At 37.6% G+C, this 6,341-nt stretch overlaps 1 long non-coding RNA gene and 1 pseudogene across 1 annotated transcript; both read left to right on the top strand.

Moving 5' to 3' along the window:
- The first annotated feature begins 1,370 nt into the window (after positions 1–1,370).
- Positions 1,371–2,012, top strand: LOC141605289 (uncharacterized). Its single transcript, XR_012526316.1, has 2 exons — positions 1,371–1,574; positions 1,715–2,012. It is a non-coding gene; the product is annotated as an uncharacterized LOC141605289 (long non-coding RNA).
- Positions 2,013–5,130: 3,118 nt separating this feature from the next.
- On the top strand, positions 5,131–5,812 carry LOC141605285 (ubiquitin-NEDD8-like protein RUB2; annotated as a pseudogene).
- The last annotated feature ends 529 nt before the right edge of the window (positions 5,813–6,341 follow it).

Below are 6,341 nucleotides of genomic sequence, written 5' to 3'. Positions count from 1 at the left end.
AAGTATGTGTATATGGGAAATAGGAGGTTCTTGTATCATGACCATTGTTATCGCAAGATGCAGAAAGCATTCAATGGAAGACAAGAACTTCGTCAACCTCCTAGAATTTTGAGTGGGCATGAAGTTTATAAGAAAGTAAAGCATATTGAGATAGATTATGGGAAGAAGAGCGGTTCTAAATTGTCTACTCGTGGGTATAAGAAAAGATCCATATTTTTTGATAAACTTTCATATTGGCCTGACCTGGAGGTCAGGCATTGCCTCGATTTCATGCACATTGAGAAAAATGTTTGTGACAATATTATCAATACCCTTCTGAATGTTCCTGGTAAAACAAAGGATAACGCCGCAGCTAGGGAAGATATGAAAATGATGGGTATTAGGCTAGAGTTGGCACCACAGAAGAGAGGTAATCGTACATTTTTACCGCCAGCAGCTTATACCCTTTCACGGAATGAGAAAAAAGAGTTTTGTGCATGCTTGAATGGAATTAAAGTTCCACATGGTTATTCGTCGAACATCAAAAGCCTAATGTCGATGCAAGACCTAAAACTCACCGGGTTAAAGTCACATGATTGTCACACTTTGATGCAACAATTACTACATGTGGCTATTCGTTCTATTTTGCCTGAAAAGGTAAGATATGCTATAACTAGATTATGTCTCTTCTTCCAGTCCATATGCGAGAAAGTCATCGATCCCGATGACGCGGATTCATTGCAGGACCTCGTTGTAACCTATCTTTGTCAGTTGGAAATGTATTTTCCACCCTCTTTCTTCACTATCATGATTCATCTGACCATTCACTTGGTTAGGGAGATTTTGTACCTTGGGCCCGTGTACTTGAGATACCAGTATCCTTTCGAAAGATTGATGAAAGTTTACAAGGACTATACATCTAATCGGTATCGTCCGGAAGGTTGTATTGCTGAACGCGCTATTTTAGACGAAACTCTTTCATATTGTTACGCTCATCTCTCACCTGAGGAGTTGATTGGCGTTCCTAAGAATCCTCATAGTGACTGGATGACCGGAAAAGGTATTAGGGGCCGGGTTGAAAAAATTGTGACACGTGAAATGTTGCATTTAGCACATACGTACACTACAAGAAATCCTATTTCGGGCGACTTAAAATGGCGACTGACAAAAATAGTCGCCAAATTGACGACTGAAAAAAAATTCGGGCGACTGAAATCAGTCGCTTATTTGGTGACTACCAAAATCCTTCAAATTATTGGATCTGGCGACTGATTTTCAGAACGGGCGACTGAAATCAGTCGCCAAATTGACGACTACTCCTATTCAGTCGCCCTTTTGTGTGGACACAAATCAAATATTAGATACCGCCTACCCTAGTGACTCACTTTTTCCTTTATACACAGTCAAATACGCCTCCCTTTCCTCATTCTTTCTTTAACTTTTTTTTCCTCATTTTTTCTTTAGTTTGGTTTTCTCATTATGCTAAAAATTTCATCTCAAAAAAATTCTAACTTCTCTTTTATACAATCTCAAGTTTAATTACACTTCTCGTCCAATATTCATCATAATTTCACCATTCCTTCATCTAATTAAAGGTATTGTTCTATTTATCTTATAAATTAAAATTTTCAGATTTATTAATTTCAAATAATTTTTGTTTTAAATTAACATTCATATCAATTTTTATTAAAATCTTGAATTGAAATTGATTTTACTTCAAAAATTATTGTGTTAGTTGGTGCAAAATGAGGAAGACGAAAAGGGAAGCAAAGAAGAAACTAGAGGAAAAGGGAGCGCGGTGTTGGACGAGGAAAGGGAAGCTCGAGATTTTTTTTTTCCGTAAATGTAAAGTTATTAGTGCCATATTTTTTTGTTTCCCTTAATTGTTTCAGATCTGCAATTTTTTTGTTTGTTTTTTTAATAGAAAACTGTTGTATAACCTTGGTTTGTTTTCGACTTTTTGAGTGTAATGTATGGTTTATTTTCGAGTTTTAAGTGTAATGTAATGAAAGTTTAGTATAGAAAATTTTCCAGATTTGAGACTTTTTTATTTTCTTATTTGCAGTATAATTGATTGTGTTATTATTTTGTATAGAACAGTGACGAAACAGAGGATAATTTAGGTAGATTCCAGATTTGTCGCCTTTTATTTTTATTTTTTTTTTAATGCAAAACTGGCGACTGAATGTCAACACTTGGCTACTGATTTCAGTCGCCAAAATGACGACTACACTGATTTTCGGTCGCCAAATTGGAGACTACTCTCAGTCGCCCATTTGCTTATTTGGCGACTATTTTGTCGGTCGCCAATTTTGGCGACTGAAATCAGTCGCCCGAATTCCATTTGGCGACTAAGTCCTGCGACTGAGTTTGGGCGACCATTTTCCGTCGCCAATTTTGTTTTGGCGACTGTTTTCAGTCGCCCATTTTGGTTGCCCGAATCTTATTTTCTTGTAGTGGTATGTGCTAAACAACGAAGATGAGGTGCAACCTTATATTCAACAACACAAAGATGAGCTCAAATACGATCACCCAAACAAGACCGAGAAGTGGATTGCAAACGAGCATACGAAAACGTTTGCAGAGTGGTTTAGGAATATTGTCTTAGAGTGTACGAATCAAACTGGTGATGACATCTGTCATAGGTTACTATGTCTTGGTTTAGGTCCAAATGCCAGGGTCACCTTTTACAGCAGTTTTGCCATTAATGGATATACTTTTTACACCCGCGAGCAAGATGAGTTGAGCACAATGCAAAATAGTGGTGTGAGTTCTGAATTTGAGGCAATGCACTTTGCTACTTCAAAAGATAAAAAGCCTATTTGGGAAAAATGCCTTTATTATGGTGTTATTCAAGAAATATTGGTATTAGATTACATTGATTTCACAATGCCTTTGTTTCGATGTAACTGAGTTGATAACAACCTCCATTGTGTCCGAAAGGATAAGATGGGATTTACGTTGGTCAATCTGGGTAAGGTTGGCAATAATAAGGATGATCCTTTCATAATGACATCCCAAGCTAAATAAGTGTTCTATGTCACCGATCCTATGGATAAGAAATGGTCTGTTGTACTGTCTATAAGGAGTAGAAGGAGTAGTCCATCCGATAATGGTGATAATGATCAGGATGTCGTTTTTTAGGGAATGGATCACTCTACCGTTGTATCTTATTTCGACGATGTTGACACTGATCATGAGGACACTGAAAGCATCTATATGCGTGATGACCATGGTGAAGGTATTTGGGTTAACGAAGAAACTATGACATCCAAAAAATGTCCCCGATCCTGAGATGGTTCATCAGGACACAATGATTGGACGACCAACATTTTGAGTCATTTTCAGACCAGTAATTTGATGGTTTAATTTATTTGTGAGTTGTGGGGAACTAATGGGATGCCTGCATTTATAGCAAGTTTGAGATGTGTTGTATGTCTTTAGATTTTGGTAACTTTAAAAAGCCAATAGAACCAATAATGGTCATTGTTAAATAAAGATTCCCAAATTTGCATGACATGGTAAATCCTGTAGCTTAGATATGCAGTATGCATGCATGCTGGTGTTGTCTTATTTTCTTGATCTTATTATTAGATGTGGATGTTGGTGTTGAAATTGCTGAATAATGTTGCAGTATATGGTGCTTCTGCTGTTACAGTATGTATTGTTACAGGTTTGGACTGTAATAGAATTACAGTAATTTTTTTTAAAAAAAAGGTTCAACAATAACAACGGTTATATTTAAATTACCCGTTGTTATTACTTTCAACAACGGTTATATTTACATCACCCGTTGTTATTACTATCAACAACGGTTATATTTATATCACCCGTTGGTATTACATTCAACAACGGGTGTAGTACTCCTACCCGTTGTCATTGATTTTTTAGACATATTTCATTTTGGCGCAAATTTGGTGAAAATATATTACAACGGGTATATTTTAACCGTTGTAATAAAGTTTTGACAACGGTTGACTATTATTGACCCGTTATTATTAACATATAACAACGGTTTTGTTTTGAGGACCCATTGTCAATAGTTTGTCTTAATAAAAAACTAATTTACAAACACATACAACATACCACACAAACACACACAACACCAGTTCAACCGTTGGTATCCTGAGTTTATTATTCTCTCTTTCTCGCTTTCTAAATTCTCGTTGTCGGCCGTCGCCCAGTTTCCGACGCCCAGATTCCGTTGCCTTCCCTTATCATCCTGCTCGTTCTCTTTATCATCATCATCAGGTATGTTCACTTTAATTTTGTGTTTTGTCATTAGGGTTTTAAGATGATCATCTTTTTTCTTTTTCATGCATCTGTTTGTTTTTCGTCTTCTTTGTTATCTTTATCATCCCGCATCATCTACTTCACTCCTCTTATTAGGGTTTAGGATTTTAGAAGCTCAATCTGTTGTTGTAAATTTTCATTCCTATTAGGGTTTAGGGTTTTAGATAATACTCTGCATGACGTTGTTAAGTTGTTCATTTCCTATTTCATTCATATTTGGGTTTTAGGATTAACATGGGTGAAAAACGGAAAAAAAAAGCCAAAAGAATAATAAGCGTGAGGATGATAATAAGCCTGGTGAGAGGAGTGCTACGAAGTGCCCGCAAGCCCTTGCAGCTATAGCCGCTAAAGATCCGCTTAAAATAACATGGAGCTCGAAGGGTTTACCTACTGGTCCAAATGCGGGTTTTTTATCCAGTTGGATTGGATGTTGCACAAGACAGTTTGTGCCTATCCATTTAGATGACATTAGAAATTTGAATCCAAAATTGAGGATGTTATACTTGGCTCGTATAAAGGAAGGCTTTGATATTCCGAGCTTGTGTTTATTCCGTATCTCGAAAACATCTAGGCTTTTCAGGGTTTACACCACAATTCTTTGTTAAATGAGTGGAATAGAGGTGATTTGTGTTGTAACCTCCAGCGTTGCTCCATTTCAATCTAATCTTCAATTATATCTTTCCCATTTTCCTTCACGTCGACTATCTCTGTCTCTTCGATCCAAAATTTGTCTTGACTTACCACCTCTTGATCCCTGTCTCTGAGAAGAGCCAGACGCAGTTGGGAGGAGGCCATCAAAACCAGACGCTAACTCGGGGTCACCTGTACTGCTGTACTGCTTGTTTCCTAAATAAACCCAATTTCCTAAACAAAGTCGGAATCCTAGGCAGTAGCAAATTAGGCAACTTTCCTAAACAAACCCAATCTACATCGCTATATAAACCCAATTTCTCCGCCTTAAAGAGTATAGTTTCTACTTGCTCGAAAACAACACAAGATGATGCAGATATTCGTGAAAACCTTAACCGGCAAGACAATAACCATGGAGGTTGAACCATCTGACTCGATCAACAACATTAAGTCCAAAATCCAGGACAAAGAGGGCATCCCACCCGACCAGCAACGTCTTATATTTGCAGGCAAGCAACTTTAAGATGACCGGACCGTAGCAGACTACAATATCCAGAAGGAGTCCACTCTCCACCTCGTCCTACGTCTTCGTGGTGGTACCAGCATTAAGGTTAGGACTCTTACTGGCAAGGAGATCACAATAGACATCGAACCCAGTGATACTATTGACCGAGTCAAGGAGCGTGTTGAGGAGAAGGAAGGTATTCCTCCAATTCAACAACGGTTGATTTATGCAGGGAAACAGCTTGCTGATGATAAGACTGCTAGCGAGTATAATATTGAGGGTGGCTCTGTTCTTCATCTTGTTCTTGCTCTTCGTGGTGGCCGTATCGTTTAGTGACATTCATGAATTTATGCTATTTATTATTCGAGATTTGTACGAAATTTATTGTGGAATTGAGCTTCGTTTATGGCGTCAATAAAACTTTTTTCTGTCTGAAATTGTTGTATTCGTCTGTTAGAGTACGAGTAATTAACTTGATAGTTAAGAAAATCAGAGATTAACTTTCGTCTCGCTTTTTATCAAGTTATCAATTTATATTGCACTTGCATCCTCCGCCATCACAAGAAGGATTACGATCATACTTGTCTAATTCATTATACGCATGTTTGCATGCAGCAATGGCGCCTTTTACTCTATGTAATTTGGGACCATTACCGATACCGAATCGTTGTTCTATGTCGTCCCCAAAAAGTCTTTGTTTCATCAACATATGAAACAGACAAACCTAACGTCAGTTCAAAAAAGCATAGATCTGAAATAGTTAGAAGTTTCACAAAAATGACGAGCAATCAAGTGATCTGACCACAAAGCCTTAGTGATCGGGATTAGTACCCAATAAGAGAAGAGGAACTATGGTGAACTCCTACCGGTAGGAAGTCAAGTTAGAGTCAATGGGGAGGTTAGCAAGAATGTAATTTTGGCAAATTACTTATTA

This window comes from Silene latifolia, chromosome 10 (assembly GCF_048544455.1).
Source record: "Silene latifolia isolate original U9 population chromosome 10, ASM4854445v1, whole genome shotgun sequence".
NCBI classification, from domain to species: domain Eukaryota; kingdom Viridiplantae; phylum Streptophyta; class Magnoliopsida; order Caryophyllales; family Caryophyllaceae; genus Silene; species Silene latifolia.
This window is presented reverse-complemented; position numbering and strand designations above follow the sequence as displayed.